Source organism: Lactuca sativa, chromosome 4 (genome assembly GCF_002870075.4).
Source record: "Lactuca sativa cultivar Salinas chromosome 4, Lsat_Salinas_v11, whole genome shotgun sequence".
NCBI lineage: Eukaryota > Viridiplantae > Streptophyta > Magnoliopsida > Asterales > Asteraceae > Lactuca > Lactuca sativa.
This window is the reverse complement of record NC_056626.2, coordinates 312594621-312618284: the sequence shown is the minus strand read 5'-3', so window position 1 is coordinate 312618284 and position 23664 is coordinate 312594621.

Below are 23664 nucleotides of genomic sequence, written 5' to 3'. Positions count from 1 at the left end.
AGGGTATGATAGTGTTCCTCGACCTTTCAATCATAACTACATATCCATCCCTATGACACAGGAAGAAATTGACAAGGAGGCACATCTTCAATATGGCAAACCAGTTGGACTTGTGTCAAGAGGTATTCAGGTTGAAGATACTAATGTTTCTACTTACTGTGCAGGTAAAGTAGCAGAAGATGAGAACAAGGAGAACACTACTGAACAAACCAATATCTCTTTGTACTTTGAATCTATTGCTTCGAACTCAGCTGCTTCTAATCAACCTGCTGTTGAGAAATACAGGCCACCAATTCCAGTGAAACATAGTGCTTGTTGTAACTTTTCGTGTGGGAAAAGCAAGAGACAAGGCAAGGATATGTCACCAGGGGCAGGAAGAAACAACTTCAAAGTGAAGAAAAAGACATGTTTTCACTGTGGAACACCTGGACACATTGCCAGAAATTGTCCTAATCGCACATATGTTCCCTACTATGCACAAGGGTGGTAGAATGCGCAAAGAGGGAGATTTTCCAAACGAAACCCCTCAAGGTCACGTTCAAACCATGGTGACTGAAACACGCAGAAGGCCAAGAATCTGAATCCCAAAGGCAAGAAGGGAACACCGGCCAAGAAGCCAAATCCAAGAGATGCTCCCGTGAAGCCAAAATCAAAGTCATCTCAACGGCGGACATCAAGTTCAAAAGCAAGTACTGAGCCACCCATCAGATCGAAAAAGAAATGCGTTAAACCCAACTACAAATAAGTTCCAAAGGATCACTCTCCCAAATCTTCTAACGATTCTAATATTTCTTCATCTTCTGTTTGTGATAAACAGGATATGTCATGGGAGAGAGTATCGTGCAAGGATGAAAAAGGTCAACCTAGTTTCAAAATGGACTGGGTTCCAAAGACCAACTGATCCCGCTCTATGTCAGAGCAGCTATGGAGGCATATCATCAGACTTCGGTTTGTTGATAGTGATTGTCCCAGACACAAAATAGGAGACATCTCTCAACTGTACAACACTCGGAATTTTGTTTGAAAGTATGTGTCCTTTGCGGGAAAAGAAGAAAAGAAGGGGTCACACATAGGGTTTGTGCTTAATGACATGAAGAATTTTCAGATCTGTTCTGAGATTATGTGTGCTGTTCTCAGACCTTCTGGATGCAAATTCAATCGGTGACTTACTGTTTGAGTTTTCTTCTCTATACTCCTGAGTTTATCTTAATCTGATTCATTTTGAAGATAATTTTTTATTTTCTTATAGTTGTTCGTTAGTATTGTTTGGGAAGTGATATTAAGATAAAGTGATAACGGACAATCTAAACCAGTGTAAGGGACTAAATCTGAATTGTCTAGACTCTATGCTCAATGTGTTGGTAGGCACGCAGGATTTGACAGTGTAGATTTAGATAGGATTGTTTGGACTGACCATACGTCGCTCGGGTAGATTGAGCAGTGAGATAAACATGGGAACCCATGAGATACACTAAATTAATACGCATCTAGAACTGTGGTTCGACTTTTCCTTGATGTACGGACTTGTGTCCTTAATTCTGGTTCTGATAGGGCGATTGGGGGGGGGGGGGGGTTCTGATAAAGTAGGTATGTAGGAAATTATTTTCTTGCTTTCTATATGTCAGTCGTATGTTGCTTCCTCTGCGTGATTGGAAGAGATCCGACCTGGAATGCAACATATGCAACTCTATTTCTACGCACCTCTTTATCTATGAAATTATTTCTATTTGTTAGCCATATGTTGTCCCCTCTGCGTGATCGGAAGATCCGACCTGGGACAAAGCATATGCACCCTACTATCTATATCCCTCTATCTCTGTTAGTCATATGTTGTCCCCTCTACGTGATTGAAATAGATCCGACCTGGGACACAACATATGCATCTATCTCTAAATATGTCTTCCTCCTTAATAATTGTTTACTCACCTAAAGTAATGAGTCCTTAGGAAGTTCTTGATAACCAGGGTATATCGGGAAATGGGGAACACATTTTAGTGCAACTAAAATCGAACCATTTAGAGGTTGTCTGTAGATCTCGTTGCTTAATTTAAGTGGACAACAATACCCATGGTCGTCGTCAGCTAAATGGTTTATTTAGAAAAGTTGTCGATACTCTTCATGTTTAAGTGGACCACAATACCAACAATTGACCAGATCTATTAATGCAGGTGAAGGTACTGATAAAAAAGTTCAGGCTGTCTCACAACTTTGATCCCAAATATTTTTCTTTTTATTAAATTTGTTCATAGTTTTCCTCTATGCACAAATTTATGGGGAGAATTAAAAAAAATAAAAAATCAAACAAAAATCAGAAAATTCAAAAATCAAACAAAAATCAGAAAATTAAAAATCCAAAAATATTTTTGTTTTTGTTTTATTTTCAGAAAATATGAAATTCCAAAAATATTATGCGCTAAGTTTTCTTTTAGTTTTGTTTTGTCTTGAAAAGTGAATTCATGTGTAGATGAGACTCATGGAAACTGTATCGAAGATTTTCTGAGCCAAGGCTTCATCCATGATCATCGAAGAATTCTCTTTCGAAGGAGCAAGAAAATGAAGATTATTGTTTCAACATTCAATCCTTCAACCCTAGAAGCAAGGTGAAGCAGAAATTGAAGATTATGTGACGGATTGCATTGAAGCCTCCTCAATCAGTCTGATGCTATCGTTGTACCTGCTAAAGTGATCCAGAAGATTTGTTCTCTCTGATGTTCTCTCTGAAGATTCTCAAGCTGAAAGCACTATCTTTCAAGAATCAGTACATCAAGCCTCCTCACCCAATGTGTGTTCAAAGTCAAATTTTTGAAGCAAAGCCCAACTGCTCAAGATGAAGTCATTCATTGAAGATTCATATGTTCATCTTGATGCTGTGTAGAAATTGAAGATAAATGTTGAAGCCAAGCTCCCAATGAAGATTATCAAGAAAAGCCAACTACCTTTTTAGGAGGAGCCTGTTGGGTCAATTAAGAAAAGAAAGCTATAAACCAATGGGGAGATTGTTGGATCAAAAATATGGTTTATACGTTGTTTTTCTAGGAGAATGTATTTTTATGTCTAGGACCATAAACAACTCAGTGTTTATGGTCATATATGTGTTTACGGTCAATGTTTACGGTTGTGTTTACGGTCCATGTTTCCCAACTATATATAGGGTCAGGGGTGATAGAGAGTGTACGGTCTAGAGGAGCTTATGTGTGTGTATTCTAAGGTGTTCTAGAGAGAGAAACTAGAGAGAAGAACAAGTGTGTGTTAGTGTGTGTGAATCTCATGTAAAGGATCATCATTATATTCATCAATACATTGAGATTCATATTATTCTTCTTCTCCTTCTCTTCTATTTGATCTGACATCATCCGTTTGATTGGGATTCCGCACCATCAAATGGATCTGATTGATACACAAGAATTTTGGGGACTTACAACATTTGTTGCTCAATCTCCATGGAATTTTGTGTTGCACATAAAAGTTAATATTTTTCGTTGGCACATAGCGCTAATCAGAATGCCTAAAATATAAATTTGCTTATCGGAGGAATTGATGTCTCGTCTTCCTTGTGTCTAGTTTGTATGGAAGTTGTTGAAGATTTGCACCACGTCTTCATTTGGTGTGACGTTGCAAATGGCATCTTTACCAATTATTGGTATATGGTGCGATTTGGATTTTATAATGGTCTCGCTAATGGATACGTATATGACTTTGCTTGATCTTTACGTCTTTAAACACATCGGAAGAAGATAGTTGATGTGATTTTGGTCGCATCTTGGTGGTGTTTGTGAAGGTATCCAAATGGTTGCGTGTTTGCAGTAATTAGGCCTTATACAAATAAACTTCAATTATATTGTTGATTTTTCGTTCAATTGGGTTGTGCACCGTAAACATAAATTTTACACAAACTGGAATTTATGGTTGCAAAATCCCATTTTGAATTCTTCGTTGTTTTTTTTTTTTTTTTTTGGTGTTGTTCCTGCTAACTCCTTGCTAGTTTAGTTTTTTTAATAATGTTCAGTTGTTCAAAAAAAAACATTTCTTTCAAAGTTGATGAAAATCACTTACATTCATATAGATCATATTCAAGGTTTTTTCTTTACGAAATTATCATGTGTTTTTTGCATATATATATATATATATATATATATATATATATATATATATATATATATATATATATATATATATATATATATATATATATATATATATATATATATATAAAAGTTGGAACGGATGAGAACTTAAAAATAAGTAAGGACTGCGAGGACAAATCATTGTTGTATGATTGAAAAAATAAAAAGTGGAGATTTGATTTTATTGATCGTCAATATCTCGCAAGATGATATGGCGTTTCAGTGAGATATTAATAATTGCCAGTGAAAGTTAAATGGTTTGGAGGTTAAAATGGAAAAGGCAAAAAAAAAAAGACTCAATTTTAGCTTCACGCGTCGTTAGCTAGGCCTATTCGTAGTATTAACCCCACTCAATTTCAGCTTCCTAGATCGGATTACATAACTACCTAGCCCTATTCATAGTGTTCAACTTATCTTATTACTTTTGTATTTTTCTTGTTATGACATCGTTCTATTATGTAGGTATGTACTTATACTTTATAAAAAATATCATTATATTTTAAAAGTATACTTGTACGAAATGTTTTAGTCAGAGATTTTTAGTCACATTGTATTTATAGTTTTATATCTTACATGGTTTGATATACTTAGTTCATTATAAATAGTGCTCTGATACCAATCTATCACACCCCCAACCCAGGATGGCGGAAACGTTTGGTGGTGGATGACTTCATTAATAGTATCACAACATAATGTACAATAGTGATTCAAAGCAAACATAAACATCATAAATATAATTGAGAATGTTACATTGTTTCCAAGTATTGTATATTTCAAAACCAAATACATTATGATGACAAAATAAATAGTACGACGTTGTAACGTCCCATCTTCAAAAGCCTTTTGACTACTTGTTTAATGGTTTCCTAAGAATATAAGTAGTTTTGAAAATTTTCAACAATTAAGTTTGTGAGTTCATAAGAGTTTCGTGTGGGAAAAATCTGTTATTCTTTTCTTGTAAAATGATCGTGTTTTTCCCAGAAAATTCAATATTTTCTTAAAAATGAGTTGTAGTCTTAAAATCCCTAAAACCAAAAATGTGTAAGTATTTCTATACTTAAAATAGTATTACGTAGTTTTAACCTTATATAAAACCATTTGAATGAATGTTACCTCGTAAACTAAATGTATCGTTGATTTCCCATTTGAGTTATTACAAGCATGCTAAAACCGAAGTTGGCCTGTTACGACGTTCTTCAAGCGTCGGAATGTTAGACATTTATCACCCCAGACCTATCGGTCTAGCTATAGCTAGCAGCTTAGGTGCGGGATTGTCAGTCCCGCATAGATCTATACACAAGTATCACACTCTCTTACCGAGATTTTTGTTATAATTCAGGACTTTAGTGTACTCTGGTAGGTACGGTGAAGACTTTGTCTCACATAATTGTTTCAACAAGTTTACGTTTTGTGTATTGAAAACCCTTGTAAGTGTAAATATCACTTTTCCATAATATTAATATAGTGTACAATAAATATATACTTTTATATAATTATTCGTCTTATCCCAAAATGTTATAATAGTGTTAATGACCCATAAACTACACCTATTATAGTTTATCATAAATATTTCGTTGTACCAATATATATATATATATATATATATATATATAAGTTAACGTATTTAGATGTACATAAATAAATCATATTATACATCTAACACAAATATATGAACTATTAGTATGATAAAGTCAGTTTTTTTGGTTTTTGACTTTTTACGACATCAAACGGTAAATATTGAATTATAAACTTATGAAATTCATTTTTACTATTTTGTGAAGTGTAATTCGAACTAACGTTATATGTTTAAAACAACATATTTTAGGTCAAATCTCACAAATGGTACCATAACCTGGTTATGACCATTTTTGTTAGAAAACCCTAATTTTTACATAAAATGATTGATTTTAGGTTTTCTTTTTGTAAAACCAATCATTGGTATTTATAACTACTTTCATATCATATGTCTAAATTAATATTTTTTTTATTTATATCCCATAAAAATGATGTGATAACTTGGCTATAACCATTTTTGCTAGAAAAATCACATTATGTTCATAAAAACCCTAGTTTTTATAGTTTTGTTTTTATGACTTTTTCTTAAGAACATATAGCATGTTTATACTCATTTTTCATAGATTTGTATTTTTAAACACATACCACACATAAATGTTCATAATACTAGGTAATAACATTATTTCATGTAGATAACATTTTTACAGAACTTGAAAGTAAGCATGTATAACAACTTGTACAACTATACAAGTTTACTTGTATTCTCCCTAAAACTTGGATAAAGATGAAAATGAGAGGTATTAACTCACCTTCAGTGTGTTTCTTGGTGGATAAAGAGGTGTAGATGAAAGATTTCAAGTTAAGAACACTTGAAGCTTGAAAGATCCTATGGATAATGTGTGTAATTGTGACAAAACTAGTGTGTGTGTGTATATATATATATAGAAGCACTAGATTAGTAAGGAAAAACTTACCAAGAAATCAAGAACCAATGTATGGAAATTAATCTTGAGAGAGAAAACTTGTTCTTGAGGAATAAGATGAACAAATGAAGAAGATTTAGGGGGAGTAGGGAATGGTTTCTTGAGTTTAATATTCAAGAATGAACATTTTAATTAAATAATACTACTTTTAAAAAATAGGTAATAATCATGTAGGACAAAATGTGTCTTTAGTTTATTTTTATAAAAAAAAATGTGTACTTTTTATAAAAGTTCATGACTTTTTATAAAAAAGTGTGGTAAAATGATGTATAATTACTTAATTTGAATCATATAAGGTCAAGTTACTATGAAAATCATTATTTCCAAAAATAATAACACATTACACGAAAGTTAGAATGATTCCTAATTTCTTTCGTTAACGTTTGAGTGTTTAAGTCGGGTAGATAATTGGTCGCATTTGGTGACGAATTCACCAAAAATCTGAATATGTAACGTTTGTTATGAATTTTTCATGTAGTATAAAGTTTATGAACTCAACTACATTGTGTTATGAATATTATTTATACCCAAGTAATATATAATCGAATTATTGAATTTTTACGTTACTAACCCTAATTAGGGTTTATATTCAATAATTGATAAAAAGAGAGGTACTTTGAATTAAAACTTGCCAATACTACATTAGAAACATTAGGGAATATCACATTTCTCCTAAAATTCTAATACGAGCTGAGTTAGCCTGGTTGACTTTAGTTGACTTTCGTTGACCAAAATTGATAGTTGTCTCATCATCTCCTTGTTAGAAGGAATTTCGTCCCAAAATTAGCACTTCGAGTGGATTCTCAAGAGTTAGGGAAAAGATGTGGGTATTTCTGTTTCATTTGGTCCTCGCAATCCCTGGTAAATCCAGGTCCTTGCTTGGCGTTCCAACGGACCTTTACTATTGTTATGTGGCTTTGCTACGTTCTTTTGACTTCCCTGTCCATGATTTTCACAGGTTCCTCAATGAAGTGGAGACTCTCGTTTACTTCGATTTTGTCAACTGGAATGACGAGAGTCTCATCGGATAGGCACTTCTTCAAGCTGGACACATGGAAAGTGGGGTGCACGTTGCTGAGTTTCTGTTGTAGCCGAAGTCTGTAAGCTACCGGGCCCATCCCGCCAAGGATTCGAATCACCCTACATACCTTGGATTTAATTTACCACATTTTCCAATATATATCATTCCCTTCCAGGGTGAGACCTTCAATAATACGTGGTCACCAACCTGGAATTCCAAGGGTTTGCATCGTTTATCTGCATAACTCTTTTGTCGGTCCCGAGATGCCTTTAGTCGTTCATGGATCTGAACGGTCTTCTCTTTCGTTTCGCGTATGATCTCAGAGCTGGTAAGAGTTTTTTAGGCACTTTTCCTCTAGCTAGTTGAGTGTCACCCACCTCAACCCAACATATAGGTGATTTGCACTTGCGCCTATAGAGGACTTCAAATGGAGCAGCTTTAATGCTAAAAGTGATAGTTTTTTGTTGTATGAGAATTCGATGACTGGTAAGTGGGTATCCCAAGGTTTACCGAAGTCTATCACACAAGCTCTCAACATGTCTTCCAGCGTTTGGATAGTTCTCTCACTTTTCCCGTCGGTTTGTGGGTAATAGGTTGTACTCATGTCGAGTCTGGTTCTCAAGGACTTTTGTAGTGATTGCGAAAACCATAAGGTAAACCTGCTATCTCTGTCAGAGATAATGGATATTAGCTCACCATGTAATCGTACAATCTCCTTGATGTACGTCCTTGTTATTTTCTCCATTTTGTCTGTCTCCTTTATTGGTAGAAAGTGTGTGGATTTGGTTAACCTATCGACAATTACCCATATGGTGTCAAGCCCACCGGTTTTCTTGGGAAATTTACTTATGAAGTCCATGGTTATCCACTCCCACTTCCACTCGGGTATATTCGGTTGTTATAGCAAACCCGAGGGCTTTTGGTACTCTACTTTGACCTTGGCGCAAGTCAAACACTTGCCCACATAAGTAGTGATTCCCGCCTTCATGTTTGCCCACCAATATACTTTCTTGAGGTCTAGATACATCTTATATGACCCAAGATGAACAGATTACTTGGTCTTGTGAGCTTCGTGTTGGATTAGTGTCTAAGTCCATAACTATTTTGGTATGTACTTGACCCGATGGTGCATGGTCCTTTTGGGTTGCCTTCACCAAAGCAACTTGATTGGAGAAATAAATAAAGAGAGAGGTTATTATGATTTATTAATATGTTATAAGAATAATATATTAAAGGAGAAATCATATTTTTTTAATTAATATTGGTCAATAATTAATTAAGAATTAATTTTGTGATCAAGTGTAATTAATTAAACTAGAGGGGCTGAATTGTAATTATGTGATAGTTACAAAATAGGGCAACGGTTATCCTTGTTAAAGGATGGACGAATTCAAGGATAAGGATATCCTTAAAATCGTCCAAGGTCCAAAAGATAGGGATTTTCAAGGCTTATCTTATGGTTGCTTGATGGGCAAGTAACTAGATAAGGATAAGGACTGAAACCCTAATCCTAACCCTATATAAAGACCCCAAGGCTCATTAATTTGTCTAAGCCTTCCCAAGAGGTCCTAGAAACGAATTCAATACCTCCCCTCTCTCCTTATACCTTCTCCACTTGCTTATGGTGTTTGTAAGCCATTAGAGGAGTGACACTTGTGACTCTAAGCCTTCCAAAGTCAATTCAAGGAGGAATTGGGATTGTTATAACTACATAACAATCAAGGTAATATTTTAAACCTAATTATATGTTAATATCGATTTCCATATGCTAGAATTAGGGTTTATAGTCTTGGATAACTTGCATATACAATAGAGAAACCTAGATCTAAGCATTAGGGTTTGTATGAGCACATAGGATGTCTTATGACCAAAACCCATTAGTGGTATCAGAGCCTAGCTTGGTTTCAATTGTATTGATGCATTACATGTTCAAAAAATTCGATTTTTGGGTTTCTGGAGGCTGGACTCGCCGAGTCCATAGCTGAACTCGCCGAGTCCAAGGTGACTCGACGAGTCCAGGCTTGACTCGACGAGTCAACTCGTCAGATGGAGGTTATCTCGGGATTTCTTGCTGTTTTTGCATTGGGATAGTTACCTTATCATGTTAGATCAATATTAATCCGATTATATGATATATTTGACTATAATTTTGATCTAATTGAAGATATTTATCAATTAATAAGATAATTGTTTCCTTATAAGATAATTGATTAATTATTTTGACTAAATTGATAAATTGTTTTGCAAGAAATCATTAAACAAATCAAATATGGATAATTATGTGATTAAATGTTAATTTAAATTATTTGTTATTTGATCCTTGTTGTTATGAAAAGTTTCATATTTTTCCCTTTAGGTTTTATAGTTTAAATTTGAACCCAAAAGTTTTGTTGTTTTGAAATTTAAATAGTTAAAACCCTAATGTTTTGAAAAAGGTTTCAAAACTTGCCCTCAAGTTTTGGAATTTAAATTTTGATTAAATGGTTTAATTTTGATGTATATTTAAATTCTAAACCCTAATATGTTGAAATGTTTCAAAACTTGCCCTCGAGTTTTGGAATTTAAAAGTTGATTAAAAGTTTAATTAGGAATGTTAAATTCTAAAACTCTAGTATAGTTTTGAAAAAGTTCAAATCACACCCTTATGGTTTTATTAATTAATTAAGGTGTATAATTAAAAGAGGTTTAATAAATCTATAAAAGTTTAGGTTTACAATTTAATTAAATTAAAAGTATAATTGTTAAATTAGACCACCTAGTATTTTAAAAAGTGTAAAATACACCCTATACTATATATAACATTAAAAGTCTAACATTATATATATGTATGAGTAAAAGTCAGTCTTACCGTTAGTAGGCCTCATTCACGAAGTTGGTCTATAAGGGGTGTTTAAGGAAATTGCCTATAAAATGGCGATTGAATGGGTATCCACTCTTACCCACCGCACTCTTGACTAATGGAGGGTCATTAGCCGAACGGGTAGGATAGGACGAAACCTTCCATAATAAGTATAATGAATTATTAAAGTAACTAAATGTTTTATAAAATTCCCAATCTTAGTTACTTAGGCAAAAGTGAATTGATGCGATTCCATGAAATTACACTTTGTGCCCTTGTGAAGACGTTAGTGGAGCGTGTGTGGTTTATCGGCACACTAAATGGTTCTAAGCAAAGGTAGCAAAGGGTGACTCAATGTTTGTCATAGTTCGGTGGAGCGTGTGTGGTTTACCGGCACATCGAATAGGTGACTGTAACATGTGAGGGCACCATGTAAGTTTGCATGGTTATTCACACCCGCTTTGTGATCCTCGGCATCCCAGTCACAAACAAGAGGGGCATATCGAGATTTAAACATGCCATTGAAAGTTCAATGAATCTCAAAGGATCTAGGAGTTTTCATAGATTTAAAACATAAATTTCTTTTTCGTTTTTCGTGGTGGAAATTAGTGAATCGTCATTCACTTACCTTCAAATATTCTGCAATTAGGGTTACGGCATCCCTCTCCCGAGTTGTAGAATATTTTATTGGGTCCTAGCCTTAGTATCTCATTTGGGTGATTTGCTAAGGACTAATTCAATCAACTAACTTGAATTCGTTTTCTCCCGTTTTGTAGATGTCAAAGTTCGACAACTATGGTTTTCCCAAATCCCGTGGAACAAGCTTTCCACATGAAGATGGTATTCCACGATTCAATCAAGGAACAAGAAATCATGCTTCACTTCCTCCTCCTCCTCCTATTGTTCTCCCCAACCCACAAGATCGAAGAATTGAAAGGTTCAATATCACTAAAGCCCTATTGGAAATGAAACATGAAGATGGTAAACCCGTGTGTGCCCACGTTCTAGGAATGAAATCACACATTGATAGGTTGATAATGTTGGGTGTGTCATTCCCATATGAGTTGGCTGTGAATTGGGTTTTGCAGTCACTTCCTGAATCATATAATGAGTTCAAAAGAAAGTATTATATGATGGATCACGACGACAACCTCATTGACCTAACTTACATGCTCATTGCTGCTGAATCAGAAATGATTTGGCGAAGCAATGGAGCGTATTTGTTGGGAAAGTCAACCGACCATGCTTCCGAGGACGTTCTAGGAGAACCGACATGCGTTTGCTGCCAAAAGAAAGGGAGTTGGATACAAGTCTGCCCAAAGAGCCTGAAGAGTCCAGAAGATGGGAGAGTCAAAGAGTATGGTTGCGCTTCAGGTAAAATCCACTAACTCCATTAAGTTCCTATTCATTAATTCTTAATACATAATGTAATAAGATTGCATTTGAATGTTTTACAGGATCGGTGAAAAGAAAGGAAGCATGGTGAAAGAGCAAGATGAATCTAATCACAAGGAATGGATCTTGATCGCATGGACTTGAAGATTAGATTTTGAGCTTAGATAGTTATGATAGAGTTGTTAGAAATTTTTCTTTTGAAATACATAGTTTTCAATGGATTTTTCATTGTAAGTACAAATGTTTTCCGCTGCTTTTATAAATAAAATAAATTTTCGTTTGACTTATTTATTTATTTGTTTATTTCCTTGCAATGAAATCGTTATGAAAATTGGTGTTTGCATATTTCTACAACAAATGGATATGATTCTTATTTATGGTGTTTATGGAAAAGTCGAGAATTTACCAAATAGGGAGAGTTTCTCATCGCCCAAGTTTCAATTGGACAGAAATTTGGAATCATGCAACTTGGTTGCACGATGAATGAGAAATTTCATATTTGGAAATTAGACTAATTCATTGACAAAGTGTCAAGTGAAGGACTAGGAGATCGAATACACAAAGTTGCGTGTTGATCAAGTCCACCATAAGAGTAACAAAGATATTCGTCATGATTTACTAAAGGTTTAGTAAATATGATTATACTTACAAGATTAAGTGTAATTCTGTATTGATTAAAGGGTTTAGATCAATAGCATAATGAATAAGAAGAATCAAGTAGGTAGAAAGATAAAAGTTTCTCCATTCTAAGAAGAAGGGAGAGTACCTTTTATGCTTTATGATAGGTCTTAATGATTAAGAACCATATCTCAATTAATCCTCTAAATGAGTCTTAGTATAATTGTATGTATAAGAAGAGGAATCAAGAATTGAAGAAATGGTTAAATCAAGAAGTCAATCATACTTCGTTCCAAAACAAGTCTTAGAGTTAAGATTGTGACAATGAGTGAAAAGTGTTTAGAAGGTTTGTAACATTCATCAAATGTGGAAAGTTGTGATGTCTTGGATAAGACAAAGACCAACTAGGACCAATTTATGAAGAGTTTTGATAAAAGCTACACTAACTCTTGAATATTTGTTTGTCAAGAAATGGTTATTGACAAGAGAATCTTATATGTCAAGGAGTCAGTGGGAGTCCTAATAGTCTTGAAAGGTTTCAAGAACAAATCAAATAAACCTTATCGATCATCACTAGCACACGAGTTGAGGTTTACAACCTATCGTGTTGACATTATTTTGATTTTGTGCCAATCCAATCGAGTTAATTATGCATGTGAGTTCTATGAGTTCTCATTTTGAACGCATAAAAGGCAAAGCACCTTAATAAATGAAAGGTACATTGATAGGAAAGGGTGAGCTGCTTAACTACTTGGAAGACATGGTGGGCAGCTATGCTACCATAAGGCAAGAAATCAAAATTAAGAAAGTTCGGTCCATATGAGTTTGAATTTGTCGTAAACTTTAGTTTTAACAAATTCACATGGATAGGAACACATACACCGTTTAAATCTAAGTGTCATAAGATTTCCTCCTTCATGAAAATGATTGTGAGGAAATGCTTTCACTAAGAAAGATTTTAAGAAGATAGTGATTGTAAAATTGCATTCTCGAATTCGATTATGGTTACGGTATCCCTTTCCATAATTTGAATTGTGAAGTTTGGCAATTAGTCTTAAATTGTTTAGACACACATATGAACTATCTAAGGCAAAAATGTTCAAGAAGCCTTGATAAAAGATTATCAAAGCACTAAGTATTAGAAACATGAACTTAAGAAATTCAATAAGCATTGTTTTTCTGAAAGTTAAGATGTTTATGAATACATGTCGAAGCTAGTGGGAGCATAAGTGTTATGTTTTATAATAATCATCATGATAGTGGGAGCATAAATGTTATGATTGTATGATTATTAAGGCACGTATTACAAGATGGCAATATTAATTATAGAAAACAAGAGTTATACCTTGCAAAGTAGTAAGGGTTATAAAGTTGTTTTGCTATAATTAAGGGAGAGAATATTATGCTTCATTTCAAATCTAAAGGTTTAGGTTGAGAAATGTTAATAAATTTAGTCAAAGGTACATAGTGTGTTCTTAAAATTTCGATCATGATTACGGCATTCCTCTTCACAATTCGAATTTTGAAAACATAGTAAATAAAACATTATGTGTCGTGTCCCATACGCTTCGGGTATAGGATCGATTGCAAATGCTTTAATGTTTGACCATTCTAAAATTTTCCAAATGTCTAGCGCATTTAGAGGGAAAAAGGACTAGAATCGGTTTTGACTAAAATAATTAAACAACTATCAAAGGACAATCCAAAGTTTGACGAGGATTGGTCGCTTGTGAGTAGTTGGAAGCATGGTATTGGATGGACCATATCGACATTATTATGAATAGAAAAGATTCTATTAAGGATGAGTTGTCATATGGAAATTATGGAAATGTTTCCATATCGGATGGACCATATTGACATCATTACGAATAGATAAGATTCTATTAAGAATGAGTTGTCATATGGAAAATATGGAAACGTGTCCATATTGGGAATGAATATTGAAAAATCTATGTCTAAGATTAGAAACTTTTATGCAAAAGAATGTTCAAAGGAAAGTACTTTGAGTGAGAGACATCACATCTATGGAATTGTCTTGTAACAATCTCCGATAGAGGACTTTGTAATATCATTGGCAATAGTCTTTGTGACTTTGGTTCAGTGACATTACAAAAGAGATCATTGCATAAAATGTTAGAATCTAGCATATTCTATAAGTAGCAAGAATTTGATATTCTTTCACTTATGAAAAGTATTTGGAGTTGTGAAATGAGAATGATTGGAAATGTGTTCAATGTGATCTATTTCACAAAGTAAGAACCATAGGTAAACATTGTGTGCGTGCTAGGAGCATGGGACAAGTGTTGTAATTCAAGTAAGAAGTTGATTACCTGAAATGACAAATAATGAGTAATCAATATGGTGATAAATAAAAAGTGTTTTATTTATGCTCAAAGGGTTGAGGCCATATGGGATTAGTATTATTCTTGTGTTTCACATTTACATGTTTTGACTTCCAGAATAATTGAGTTTATTAAGAATAATCGAATTATTCAAACGGGCCACAGTCGTTCATATGTTGGAAGTAGATATGAATGAAGACTGTCGTGAATTGGTGTGTGGATTGTCTAAAAGAGTATTAGACATAAGCAAATGTTTGTTGCAACGTTCATGAGTGCTTATGAATATGATTTGAGCATCGGATTAAACCCACGCTCACTTGGATCACTCCATGGATTGTATCACGAGTGATTGGTGAGACGATAACATCTTATATTCTTGAAACTGAGATGTGTGAGTTGTATCTTGCAAATCGGTTGCACATTGATAATATGTAAACGCACTAGTAACTTGGTGTTATAAAACATATTGTTGTGCGTGATTCGGTTAGTAAGTGCAAGCAAGCATTGTATCAAAGTTTATCCGTTCCTTTTATCCAAAGAAGGATAAAAGCAATATCTTTGGGCCCCTCGATGATTTAGTGATGACAAACGTAAATGCTCGGCCGGGCTAGGGCTAATTTGATTTGTTCAATTAGTCAGTCGTCATAAATCGAGAATCGTGATATAGTACAAAGAGAATGATTTGAAATCATATCTCATATGATATCTAGAATGGAGGAATATATGATCCCTTATCTAAAGACACGCGTATCTGACATGATCAGAGTTGACAGCGGCTTTGGAAAGCTACGATTGCAGATCAGGATCTGAAGTCATACGCAGAATAGTTATTAGACTTTTCCAAGTGGGAGATTGTTGGATTAGTGTCTAAGTCCATAACTATTTTGGTATGTACTTGACCCGATGGTGCATGGTCCTTTTGGGTTGCCTTCACCAAAGCAACTTGATTGGAGAAATAAATAAAGAGAGAGGTTATTATGATTTATTAATATGTTATAAGAATAATATATTAAAGGAGAAATCATATTTGTTTAATTAATATTGGTCAATAATTAATTAAGAATTAATTTTGTGATCAAGTGTAATTAATTAAACTAGAGGGGCTGAATTGTAATTATGTGATAGTTACAAAATAGGGCAATGGTTATCCTTGTTAAAGGATGGACGAATTCAAGGATAAGGATATCCTTAAAATCGTCCAAGGTCCAAAAGATAGGGATTTTCAAGGCTTATCTTATGGTTGCTTGATGGGCAAGTAACTAGATAAGGATAAGGACTGAAACCCTAATCCTAACCCTATATAAAGACCCCAAGGCTCATGAATTCGTCTAAGCCTTCCCAAGAGGTCCTAGAAACGAATTCAATACCTCCCCTCTCTCCTTATACCTTCTCCACTTGCTTATGGTGTTTGTAAGCCATTAAAGGAGTGACACTTGTGACTCTAAGCCTTCCAAAGTCAATTCAAGGAGGAATTGGGATTGTTATAACTACATAACAATCAAGGTAATATCTTAAACCTAATTATATGTTAATATCGATTTCCATATGCTAGAATTAGGGTTTATAGTCTTGGATAACTTGCATATACAATAGAGAAACCTAGATCCAAGCATTAGGGTTTGTATGAGCACATAGGATGTCTTATGACCAAAACCCATCACTTCGTTCATGATAATGTCTTTGTACCCGCCGAATCTCGGTGCCTACATTCGATTCATGAGGTAATGAGCTCCATCACCCTTGACCTCAAGGTTTTTATCCATTCCTCGCACGGCTTCACTTGCGACATTCTCAGGTTTCAAGGCTTCAAGTTGCACCTCCTTGATCCGAGTGGACATATGTGAATGGATAGTCATTGTCAATGGTTTTACTCAGCGGCCTGAGATTCCTTTCAATTTATAGCATCTACTACCATGTTGGCCTTGCCCGGATGATAAAGAATTTCGCATTCGTAATCATTAGTAACTCTACCCATTTTCGTTGCCTCATATTGAGCTATTTTTTTATTGAGGATGTGCTGGAGACTCTTGTGGTCATTGAAGATCATACACTTTGTACCAGAAAGGTAGTGTCTCCAGATCTTTAAGGCAAACACTACTACCCCTAATTCAAGGTCGTATGTCGTGTAGTTGACCTCATGAGTCTTAAGTTATCTCAAGGCATAGGCAATGACCTTTCCTCGTTGCATGAGTACACAACCTAGCCCCTGCTTGGATGCATCGCAGTAGACCATAAAGTCTTATGCTCCTTCTGGAAAGGACAAGATAGGATCACTGCATAAAGCTTGCTTTAGCATCTGGAAGGCAGTTTTGTTGTTTATCCTCCCAGTTGAAGGTCACTCCTTTCTGGGTAAGGGCAATAAGTGGCTTTGTGATGTTGGAAAATTTCTATATGAACCTTCGGTAGTAGCCAGCAAGGCCCAAAAACTGGCAGATTTCTATCGGTGTCCTCGGCGCTTCCCAGTTTTTAATTGGTTTGATTTTGGAAGGATCCACATGTATCCCTTCCTTGCTGACCACGTGTCCCAAGAAGTTCACCTTTCGAATCCAAAATTCACATTTTGAAAACTTCGCATACAGCTTCTCCACCCTTAACGTCTCCAATACTTGTCGCAAATGTTGACTATGCTCTTCCTTACTTCGCGAATAGATTAGTATGTCATCAATGAACACTATCAAGAATTTATCTAGGTAAGGTCGGCACACGCGGTTCATTAGATCCACGAACACTGCGGGTGCATTAGTCAATCTGAAGGGCATCACAACAAACTCGTAGTGGTCGTAACGAGTCATAAATGTCGTCTTAGGAATATCTTCCTCCTGGACTCTGAGCTGATGGTACCCCATCCTTAGATCGATTTTTTGAGAAGTAGCTCGATCCCTAAAGTTGGTCAAACATATCGTCAATTTGAGTTAGGGGATATCGGTTCTTGATTGTAAGTTTGTTCAGCTCTTGATAGTCAATGCACATACGGAATGATCCGTCTTTCTTCTTTACGAACAAGACTAGTGCTCCCAAGGGTGAGAAGTTTGGTCTGATGAATCCTTTACTTAGTAGTTCGTTCAGTTGACTGGACAATTCCTGCATTTCTGCCAAGGCCAAACGATATGGTGATTTGGCTATGGGGGTAGCTCCAGAAATTAAGTCAATTATGAACTCAACTTGTCGCACGGGCGGTACTCCCAGAAGGTCTTTTGGGAATACGTCGGGAAAAATGCATACTTCTGGAATATCCTTGATGTTTTTTACTTCCCTCTTCTCATCAACAATGTCGGCTAGGAATGTGTGGTACTTCTTGTGCAGGTAATTTTGATCCTTGATGCAAGAGACGATTCGGAGGTTTGTGTCGGGTTTGTCACCATAGATAACAAGGGTTTCGTTATTCGGTAAGTTAAGTCAGAGGGCCCTTCGTAATACATGATATCGGCATGGTGAGGGGTTAACCAATCCACGCCAATGATCATATCAAACCTTCCTATTGTAACAGGAATTAGGTCGATTTGGAAGGAGTGGTTGTTTAGGGTTAGGATGCATCATATGTATATGTCTTTGGTGCTTTCAGTTTTTTCCATTAGCCATCTCAACTGTGAATATTTCATTGAGTGATTGAGGTTTTTGTTTGAGTATGTGTTTAAACTTGTGGCTCATGAAACTCCTATCCGCACCGCTATCAAAAATTATGCATGCATATGAGTTATTGAGGAGAAACGTACCGGTAACCATAGTTGGGTCCTTCATCGCTTCCTCGTGCCCCATTGTCAAGACCCTTCCCATACCTCTGACATTCTTGTTCTTTGCCTTTGGGGACTCCCTTTTGAAATGCCCCGTCTCCCCACATCTGTGACACGCCTAACTCACCCCAGCATTAGTGACTTGGGTGGTCTGTTGAGTTGGCGCCTTAAAGACCGAGCGGTATGTCCCTTCCTGTTACAATTGTTGCATTTAGGCAGATTCCCATCATATTGTTTAGTCAGCGTTGGGGCAGTAGGGACAGTGACAGCATAGACTGCCACAGTTTGTTGTCTTTTGAAAGGCTCTTGTGTCGGTTGGCCATTTTTCTTGTTCCAAAACTTTTGCTTTTTATATCCCCTTTTTGGGTGATCATGTGTGGGTGTCATAATGCCCTGGCGGACTCCGTGGTTGACAAGCCTTTGTGCCAAACGTTTGGCATAGTTGTAGGTGGTTGGGTTAGTAAATACAACCATTCCTTGAATCTGGGGGGGTAGTCCCCAAATGTAGCGTTCCACTTTCTTGTCTTCCGGGGTGACCATAAACCTGGTAGTATAGGCGGTCACATCAGATCCCGTCATTGTATGTTTCCAAAGCTCTTGTTCTAATTTCTGAATTTTGCCTCTCAGGTAGTACTCCTCCAGCATCATGACCTTCAGATCTTCCCAACTCATAGAGTTGGCCACGGCAAGATTCAGGGTTCTAGCATGGTCATTCCACCAGGATAAAGCCAAGTCAGCGAAAGTAAAAGTTGCGTACTTGACTTTACATTCATTTGGGCATGAACAGACTTCAAACACGGATTTGGTTTTCTCAAACCATCTCGTTAAGGTGATGACACCATCGTCACCATGAAAAGTCTTGGGCTTTCATTTCATAAAATCCTTGTAGCAGCATACTTGTTGGTGTCCTTGTCTTTCGCCATGATTGGAACTGTTGGCACCGTTCCCGTTTCCGTCCTTGTTTCCATTTATATTTCCGTTTATGCCATTGGCGCTAAGTTGTTCCATGGCGATTTTCACCGCGGTTGCCACAGCGGCTTGGAACATAGTGGGGTCCACTTGTGGAGTTGGTGTTGGTGGAAATGTTGGGGTTACGCTGGCACGTCGGTTACTTCTGCATGGTGGCACTCTTTTGCCATAGGGATTAGAGATGGAATGATGGCAAGTCCTTGATAATAGTTATAAATCGGGTATTATCGAAATAGAACATCTCGGCTATATGTTTGTTATGTATAGCCTTTATTGAAACTTGTAAACATTTCATAATAGTATATATCTCGGCTATATGCAAACCATTTCATTGATAATGTTTCACGGTAGTACATAGTTTTGTAAAATTGACCTTCACGGAGGTCTATAATACACCTGAATCCCAAAATAAAATCGGCAGCATAACGACCTTTGTTAGGAATAAAATCCTTTTAGATCGATTAGATTCTAACAAGTAAAGTATTAACACAATATGAAAACAAGAACACAAGATGTATCAACTGGTGTCGAATGATTAAAAGACACAACCTCAGAAGAACTCTATAAAGAATTGCTACTATAGAGGCATGCTAGGGTTACAGAGAAAATATCAATTCAACAGCTAATAACTACGGTGCATGCATGAAATATAACTACTATAACCCTAATAATTAATACGGTTGGACAGGACCAAACCATGTACATAATGGACTAAGTAAAACGGCCTAATGACACAATCTATTATACCCAACAATCTCCCTTTTTGCGTCAATTGAGGACCGAACCCTTCAGCCTTGGATTCGCTTATGTACTTCATACACCTTTGGAATCATAGCATAAATCACTTGGGGAACTTCAATGTACCAAAGAATCATATCTGAGAAGCACTTGATATCTTCTTTCTTGTTGCCTCTGAACTAGCTCACTTGCTCCAAAATGAACTCAAGGAAGGTTGTGGTATATAGATGCTTATCAGAAAGATAGAAGCATCCTTTATGAAAATCTTATCTAGTTTGTTCCCTAGCAGAATAAACCACGAACCAATCTCCACTGTAAATCTTCCCTGGTTTCAACTTTTCAAAATCCTCAGGAGTTTCCTTAAGAACAGTCGAAGGCTTCTTTCGCAGGATGCCAGCAACTTCAACATCCATTCCCCCAATCTCCTGAATGTAGGATTGTATCATGAGCTTGAGATGAGACATGGTAGGTTCATACTTTTCTTTGTCCTTCAGCAATATGTTGTAAAGAACGAACCAGTCGTTTGGGTTAAGGCATGGAAGATCTACAAGAGTAAACTCATAGCATTGGTTGGTTAAACCTCTTGCCACTTTGAACTTAGCGTTTGGAAAGCTATTAGTCTCGATCGGCCCTATAACTTTCACACTAGTGATTTTGCTCAATGATCTGGTTTCATATTGTGGCTTCATATGCTTTAGATAGAAAGAGAAAAGCATATGATCCGCTCCGCTGTCTGTAATTGGAGCGTTCGACACTTTAACAAAACAACAAAATCTAAAGGCCTTTGGAGTGATTCGCAGATCCATTTAAGAGTCTTGTGTGTTCTAAAGTTCAAAACAAAACTACTGGTTCTAACCAATACTAGCTTGGAAGATCAACAGCGTCACGTTGGAATCACTTCAGGGTTCATTTGAGGAACAGGAGCTTTTTAATCTGAAGAGTAGCATGTGCTTCTTTCTCAGCCCTTTCCTTTTCTTCGGCTTCACTGATGATTTGTTGATGCTCATCCATTTCAGCTTCATGGACTTTTTGCCTTTTTAGTTCTCTTCTTTAGTAAGCTCTTCTTCTTCATTGTCGATGATTGGGTCATCACAGAACAACTTTTCCTTTTCCTTGGGTTCCTTCTTGACAATAGGCTTGATAGGAGCTTTAGGTGGCTTGACAAAAGCTTTAGGTTCTTCTGTTCGTGATCCCCCAGTTACATGTTCTTTTCTTGATCCATCAGTCACACTTTCTCCCCCCTTGTTTCAGATTAAAGGATTGATTAGAAACACCTTCAAGGTAGTGAAGCATGGCAAAGACTGGCTTTAGCTTTTCTGTCAAATGCTTACGCATAGTGATGGTGATCATAGAGTCCCTGGTCTCAATGATATCCGAGAGCATGCCAGTAACATCAGTTATACAGCTTCGCATGACTGCCCTCTCAGATAACAGATCTTTGACTTGCTTCTCCGAGGCTTCAAGTTTGGTACTTAACATCTTGGCTTCTTCTGTCTTGAGATCAAGAGAATCCTTGAGAGTACTTTCCTTGACAAGTTCATCTTTAAGCTGAGAAAGCTGAGACGAGATATTAGCTTGAAATGATTTATGGTCAGTTTCCAGACCAGTTCGAAGCTCTTAGAGTTTCATCTTTTCAGTCTTGAAGAGAGATCCTAGACTCTTCAATGCTTCATTTGCTGATGTGGTGTTGGAATTGTAAGTGGTTTGGAAGTTCTCCATGAAAGCAGTGGTTTGTCCAATTAGTTTATCGATCTTTTCGGTCGTGGACTTGAAAACCTCAACAGAATCGACGACAGCTTTAGTCGATGTTTCAACAGCAGTGGAATGTTGTTTCACGATTCGCTCAAAGATAGACTCAACAGCTGCTTTAGCATATGCATCAGTAGAAGAAGCTTTGTTAGAGAGAAGCAACTGGTCAATCTTTTCATGGAGGGATTGTAGTTTCCCTTTCGTTACTTGCACCTTATCTTCATTCTCAGTCTGGATTTGGAAGGGACTGTAAGTAAAACCCCCAAGATCCTCGTCGCCGTCGTCATCACAAAAAAGCATGTCTGGATGATCACGGTTAAGAGGGGAAATAGGAGGTGAAACATGAGTAGAGAAACCTGAAGTTAGAGCCCCTATATTAGATATGTTGAGTAAAACAAAAGGTGGGATGGAGATAGTAGGATCTACTGTTGAATCAGTAAAGAGTGGGATAGAAAGAGGAATGATTTTTTGTGTTTGAGGAGAAACTGGTAGTTGAGACGAAATTGGGGTTGATTGTGTAGTGACAGGAGGTGGACAAGGTGCGATAGTAATTAGAATGGAAGTGTGAGTAGGAGAAGGAGGTGGAGTTGGAATTTTATCATTAAGATTTACCTCTTGTTGTGGAGAAGGTGGAGGCGAATCACCACGAAGTGAACCCTCATACTGAGAATGTTCGCTTTCCAAGCTTGTTGAAGATGAGTTGGGTTGCAAAGTCATCTTGTGTATCTTTCGCTTCTTAGGAGCGGAAGGAGCTGCTCCTTGAGTTTTTCATTTCTTAGGAGTAGGAGCTTGAGAGGAGTCACCTTCTTGAAACCCTTTCTTCTTTTCCCCCTTCTTTCCTCCCTTTTTGGGTTTATCGGCCTCGTCTAAGGATCGTTGCATCTCAGAAGTAAGCTCCCTAGGATCCGACACAGGATACTTCTTGTACTTTGTGATAATTTTACTTGCCCCAGAAACACACATATACATCATCTCCTGAATCGACCCCACGAACAAAAACTTTGAATTATCAGCGATGATAATCTTTGTAGTGTGGAAAGTAGCAATCGATGACATTAATGAGTCCTCCATCATTAGAATATTGAATTTTTCAATTGCCCACTACACTACTATCGTCCAGAAACGTCTACAAGAGATCTCGTGGTAGGAGAGAAGATTTCTTGAACTTGATGATGGTGGTAAGATGTTTGTTGGGTCTAAATTTGGTTTATACTTTGCTTTTCTAAGCATTTATTGTTTTATCATTTGGGCCGAAAACTAATATTGGGATTAATTGTAGCTTGGACCGAAAACCCATGAGTTTTCGGTCTAGCATTGGGTTTTCGGTCCATTGGGTTTTCGATCCATCCTTGTGTTTGTGGCCCATGTATATATAGGTGTAAGGTGGGTGAGGTGATATCATATCCAAGGAGCTTAAGTGTGTGTAATTACAGTGTGAGAGAAAGTTAGAGAGAAGAGTGTGTGTGTGTGTGTGTGTGTATGAATCTATGTGTAAAGAGTTTCATTCCAACATTGAATACATCATAGATTCAAATTATTCTTCTTCTCCTTCTATTCTATTTTGATCTGAAATCATCCAATTGATTAGGATTCCGCACCATCAATTGGACCTGATTGATACACAAGCAGATTTGGGGACT